Genomic DNA, 6,526 nt, shown 5'->3' with positions numbered 1-6,526 from the left:
GCACCTTCGTCAGGGAATAACCTTACATCTATGTGAGTGAAGTATATATATCCCAACGGGCCAATCTGCAAAGTGCCTCGTTCCTCTAGATCAGATTGCTATCAGGTGTGGAGGTGGGGACGGAATGGGGGCGGTGGAAGCCACTGCCCAGTCAACCCGGAGCTCTTCCCATCCTCAACCATCCTACTCCGACAGGTTCACTATTCCTGTGATGTAGGTGTCGTCATTAGTAGGTGTGTCACAACTCTGTCATTAGGTCCGCATTTCCTTACACGCCCTCTAATATGTATTATCAAACCGTATCCTGTAGAGAGGACGGAGTGTGTGTGAAAAGCACATCCGCGTTTAAATAAGTGCTTAACAGTTCTGCGCAAATACCGCAAGGTGAGGAGGAATATGTTACAATGCCATGGCGTGGTGGAGCACGGATCTTTTCTGCTAGGGCTCAGTGGGCAAGGGACCCTGCCCAGGCAGTATGGTTAGCGTGCGTCAGCCCATGGCTACTCGGTCTATTGTTAACCATAGCGGAGAAGTGTAAGGGGGTTAACCCATGCCTCCCGTATTGGGGATTGTAACCAATTGGGGGGCTATGGCTCCTGTACTGTAGGTTAGGAGATGTGTGGACTTGAGCATAAAGTAATTTTGTCACTTGTGTAACCCTGTGATGTTGAGTACACCCAGATTGCCTCGGGGTCAGTGTGTGGGGTGGGAGGTGGAAAGGGGGACAACAGAAGCATACAGTTAAAGAAAACAAGTGAGCAGTCAGAACTATATACAGAAAACCGATGGTGGAGGGGACTTGTGGCTTGGACGGTAAGGACACGACTCTAGTGAGGAGATGGTTAACAACGGGTTATCCAACCCTTAGTAGTTTAAGGGACTCGTGTATTCCCCAGTCCTTTGCGTTTCCCCAACGCCCGGGCCCAATGCTGGGGCCCAGTCCATGCGGCAAAGCCCGGAACTATCGGCCAATTAAATTGAACATATGTTGGTAGGAACAAAAAAAAACTGTCAAATTGTCCGGTGATCCTAACTGATGAGGATAATGGGCCGTCAGCCTTTGGTGTGTAAGGTATGATTATCGTGTATGTAGTAAAGTCGCTTAGCTGTGGAAACTATGCTCCACTCGTTCGGTGTTCTCCACTAGTTCTTTGGTGTTCTTTCCCTCCGATGAGGTTGTGCTGCTGAGTTATGGTAATGTTCCATTCTTTAAGGAGTCTCTTGCTGTCTTCCACATTAGTGATGTGGCGGTCTGTACCATTGCGTCGAATGATCAGGTGGGCTGGGAATCGCCATTTGTATAGGATGTTAGCGTCTCTCAAAGCTTTTGTGATGGGAGTTAGTTCCTCTTTTCAGCAGTGTGGATGCTGAGAGGTCGTTGAAGAGATGAACTCCTGGGAATAAAGCCGGTGTATTCCTGGAGTCTTTCATTATTTTTTCTTTAGTCGTGTAGTAATGGAGCTTCGTGATTGTGTCTCTTGGGACTGAAGCCGGTAGGGTTTTCGGTTTCAGTAACCGGTGTATGAGGTCAATAAGAAAATCTTGGTGTGTGAGGTCTGGCATCAAGGTTTGTAAGAGGCATGTAGCGTACGCCTGGAGGTCTTGAGGTAGGATGTCTTCCGCGAAGGCGTGTTATTACGCCTGTCAGTAAGGCGTTCTAGTTTCGCTTGTATCTCGGTATAAGAATAAGCATTGTTTCAAAGTGGACAAGTTCCTCACTCTATGAATTTTGATTTGCCATAAGTAGAGTTGAGCGGACACCTGGATGTTCGGGTTCGCCAAGTTCGGCCGAACTTCGTCAAAAGTTCGAGTTCGGGCTCGAACTTGACCCAAACTTGACACCGAACCCGAACCCCATGGAAGTCAATGGGGACCCGAACTTTTGGGCACTAAAATGCCTCTAAAAAAGTCCTGGAAAGGGCTAGAGGGCTGCAAAAGGAAGTAAAATGGGGGTAAGAGGAGGACAAGTGCCCTGCAAACAAATGTGGATAGGGAAATCACTTAAATAACATAAAATACATAAAAATTAAAAATACAGCTGAGCCATAAAATAGGACTAAATGGAATCTTTGATTTTAGCTTTGAAAGAACATAAATCAAAATCTAAAGCATGACTGTCAGGGGGATCACCAGAATTATCCATTTGAGAGAGGGTTGGAGTGCAGGGTATTCTCTTTCATTGTTCAAACTGAGCTCAACTCCTGATGCATGGAGAAAAGGCCTCTGCTATTATGTACATAGTTTATACTAAGTGACCCATAGGTTGAGGAGGCAGTGACCGCGGAGGTGTAGGTGGAAGCGGCAGTGGAGGAGGAGGAGGTAGTCAACACTTTTATTTGTTTGTTTTGTTTTTTTAATTGGGGTAGCCCCTAAAATATTGGGACATATAAAAAAAAGAAAACAAAGAATAAGTCCACTTGAGTAGAACAATGGCTGGGTGAGGCCGGTATAAATGTCCATTCTGCACAAGGTACAGACAAGTCTGGTGGGATCCATGCCTGGTTCATTTTAATAAACGTGAGCTTGTCCACGTTGGCTGTGGACAGGCGGCTGCGCTTGTCTGTGATAATGTCCCCTGCCGTGCTAAACACACGTTCAGACAATACACTGGCTGCAGGGCAGTCCAGCACATCCAAGGCATAAAGGGCAAGCTCAGGCCATGTGCCCAATTTGAAGACCCAGAAGTTGAATGGGGCAGACCCATCAGTCAGTACGTGTAGGCATGTGCACACATACTGTTCCACCATGTTGCTGAAATGCTGCCTCCTGCTAGGGCGTTCCATATCAGATGGTGGTGCTGGTTGTTGTGGCTTTTCCACATTTTGGCCATGCTAACCCTGCCTTCTGAGGTGCTGGCGGTGCCCCAGCTGCGTTGGCGACCTCCTCCTCTGCCTTCGCCTTGTGCTTCAATTGAGCCTCCGGAGTCAGTTGGGAATGCCCACAGCAGCGCGTCTACCAATGTGCGCTTGTAGTCGCGCATCTTCCGATCACGCTCCAGTGAGGGAATTAAGGACGGCACGTTGTCCTTGTAACGGGGATCCAGCAGGGTGGCCACCCAGTAATCAGCACAAGTTAGAATGTGGGCAACTCGGCAGTCGGTGAGCAAGCACTGCAGCATGTAGTCGCTCATGTGTGCCAGGCTGCCCAGAGGCAAGGACAAGCTGTTCTCTGTGGGAGGTGTGTTGTCTGTGTCCTCCGTATCCCCCCAGCCACGCTCCAGTGATGCCCACGAGCTGCGTTGGGTGCCACCCTGCTGTGAACACGGTTCCTCCTCCTCCAGAACTTTGCCCTGGCTGGACAATTGTGTGCCTGGCCTATGCTGGTGCAGGAACCCACCCTCCAAGCCGCTTGTGAATGACTGGCCTGATGACTGTGGAAATGACCTGTAAGGAAACCAAGTTTAGACAAACCGCGTTCGGTAGTTTCCTCCCGAAAGGTCAGAGTCTAAGGTAGTGCGAGCTTGCTGTGATAGTTACAGGAACCGAAATCCATACGGAATAAAACAGCTGCATAAGATAATTCCCTTGTTACAGCATACGAATTCCAAATAACAGTCAGAGTCCAGGTTCAGGATACAAGTAGAACTAACGTTTATTCACACACATGGCTTTTTATGCAGGTCCCCATGCAAGGGGACATCCCACAGGGAGGAGTAACATTTATCCAATCCCGAACAGTAAAAATATCAAACACACCCAATACAAACAGGCAGTTCCCTCCCCTAGTCCTGGAGATAATCAGGTCTGATATAGTAACAACCTAATTATCTCCAGGCTGAAAATTCACTATTTTCCCCAATTTCTGGAACACCCCTTTATACCTGGGGTATCCCCACAAATGCTATATCCCCTGATAGCCCCGATCCGGGTGACCAACATATCCAAATTTCACCCGGATCGGTTCAGGGGTTCGCAAAAAGTATGGAAGTCCTTTGTGACCGGTCCACTGGGGGCGGACTGCCCGAAATAGTTCCAGAGGTTCGTGTGGTTTTGCCGGTCACTTCAGAAAAAGGGAAGAAATGCATAAAAGTACCGAATGAATTCCCCTGGCTCCTAGCAGCGATTGTTCCCCTCATTCGTGTGCGTATTTGTACCGATTAGCGCTCTCCTAGCTAATCGGTATCACTAGTTCCAGCGTTCGCATGATGGGGACCGGTGATTGGGAAGTCGAGTGTCCGATTTTAGTTCCAGACACTCGACGACCAAGTCCCGCTGCCTTTGTTTGGCGAAAACAAGATGGCCGCGGTTTTCTCTGCCACGTGGCGTTCGACAGTACGAACGCTGACCGCACACATAGAGGGTGAAAGTGATGCCGGCTTTGAAGTTAAGTGAGCCAGGGGTGGTCTCTGTTCGGCAGTCCCATCTGCCGAATGAAAAGTACACAAAAAGGCAAGGACTATGCAACAAAATATCTAATAATATAGTCATTTCTTCACACTGCTCCCCTATAAGTCCATAGGTCGGCATACCCGCCTAGACCCTGTCGGGTTGGCTTGGGGATGTCCGAGAAAAGTAGCGGTTTAGGAGTCCAGTTCGGTCTGGCGTGACAGGCCATCCGCATTACCATTTTGTTTTCCGGGCCGGTACTGCATAGTAAAATTATAAGGTTGAAGGGCTAGGCTCCACCGTAATAGCCTGGGATTGTCTCCAGCTACCCGGTTAAGCCATACCAGGGGGTTGTGGTCCGTCATAAGGGTAAATGCCCGCCCATACAAATAGGGCTGTAGCTTCTTGAGGGCCCACACGAGGGCCAAGCATTCTTTTTCTACGGTGGCATAGCTGACTTCTCGGGGTAACAGTTTACGGCTGAGGTATGCCACCGGGTGTTCCATGCCGTCTGTGCCCACTTGGCTTAGCACGGCGCCCAGTCCGAACATGGAGGCATCTGTGTGTACAAGAAATTGTTTAGTGTAGTCGGGTGCTGCCAACACAGGAGCCTCACTCAATGCCGCTTTAAGCTTCTGGAAAGCGTCCGTGCACTCTGGGGTCCAGGAAACCTGTTTGGGGAGGGCCTTTTTGGTAAGGTCGGTGAGGGGTTTGGCCAGGGCGCTGTACTCTGGGACAAACTTTCTATAATAACCGGCCGTCCCTAAGAAAGCTAGTACCTGGGTTTTGGTCCTAGGTTGGGGCCAGTTCGCTATGGCCTCTACCTTCGCTGGCTCTGGACGCTGTCTACCGGAGCCCACCCTGTGGCCGAGATACTGTACCTCGGCCAGACCTACGTGACATTTGTCGGGTTTTAACGTGAGCCCTGCGAGGTGGATTCGTTGGAGTACCCTGGACACATGGCCCAGATGATCTCCCCATGTGCGGCTGTAGACGGCAATATCGTCTAGATACGCGCATGCGAAGTCCTGAAACCCCTCCAGGAGCCTATCGGCCATCCTCTGAAAGGTAGCCGGGGCATTCTTCATCCCAAAGGGCATAACCTTGAATTGGTATAGCCCGAAAGGGGTGACGAATGCCGACTTGGGGATGGCCGCAGGCTCCAAGGGGATCTGCCAATAACCTTTGCACAGGTCCAGGGTAGTCAAGTAGTTCCCCCCCGCCATACGGTCTAAGAGCTCATCTATTCTGGGCATGGGGTAGGCGTCTGTTATGGTACGATCGTTAAGCCTCCGATAGTCTACACAGAAGCGCGTGGTACCGTCGCGCTTCGGTACTAGTACTACCGGGGAGGCCCAAGGACTTTGCGAGGGTTCTATTACCCCTAACTGTAACATATCCCTTAGCTCGGTGAGCATACTCTCACGCACTGCTTCCGGGATCCGATATGGTTGTTGCCGCAGTGGCGTCTCTCCCTGGGTTTCCACGCGGTGTACCGCAGCGGAGGTATAGCCTGGTGTGGCTGAAAACATCTCTTGGTATCTCTGCAGCAGTTGCGTGGCCTCACCTTTCTCCAGGGGGTTTAAATTTTGACCCAAGCTTACTTGGTCAATAGTACAGGGAGCGGTGTCTAGTAAATCGGGGAGGGGTAGTCCCTCACTATCTTCTGTGGCGGGCGCACACACGGCGCCCACATCCTCTGTTCTCTCAAAGTATGGTTTGAGCATATTCACATGGAAGGCTTTGGTCAGCCTTTCATCTGAGCATTTGCTCACGATGTAGGTGGTCTCGCTAACCCGTTCTACCACCTTAAATGGTCCCTGCCATGCGGCTTGTAGCTTATCCTTTTTAACTGGCTTCAAAGCTAACACCTTCTGCCCTAATTCTAGTACTCTATCTTGGGCTCCCCTATCGTACCATTTCCTCTGGTCCTCCTGGGCCGTCTGCAGGTTCTCCCGAACCGATGCGGTGAGCGCCCGCAGACGGTCCCGGAACTCCAGAACATACTGGACGATAGGGACTCCCCCCTCGTCTGTATTGCCCTCCCAGTGCTCCCGTACGAGCTCCAGTGGGCCCCGAACTTTTCTCCCATACAGGAGTTCGAAGGGGGAAAACCCAGTGGAGGCCTGGGGCACCTCACGGTAGGCAAACAGAAGGTGGGGGAGGAATTTTTCCCAGTTCTTGTGGGACTCCGTAAATGT

This window comes from Pelobates fuscus, chromosome 7, assembly GCF_036172605.1.
Source record: "Pelobates fuscus isolate aPelFus1 chromosome 7, aPelFus1.pri, whole genome shotgun sequence".
In the NCBI taxonomy this organism is placed as follows: domain Eukaryota; kingdom Metazoa; phylum Chordata; class Amphibia; order Anura; family Pelobatidae; genus Pelobates; species Pelobates fuscus.
This window is presented reverse-complemented; position numbering follows the sequence as displayed.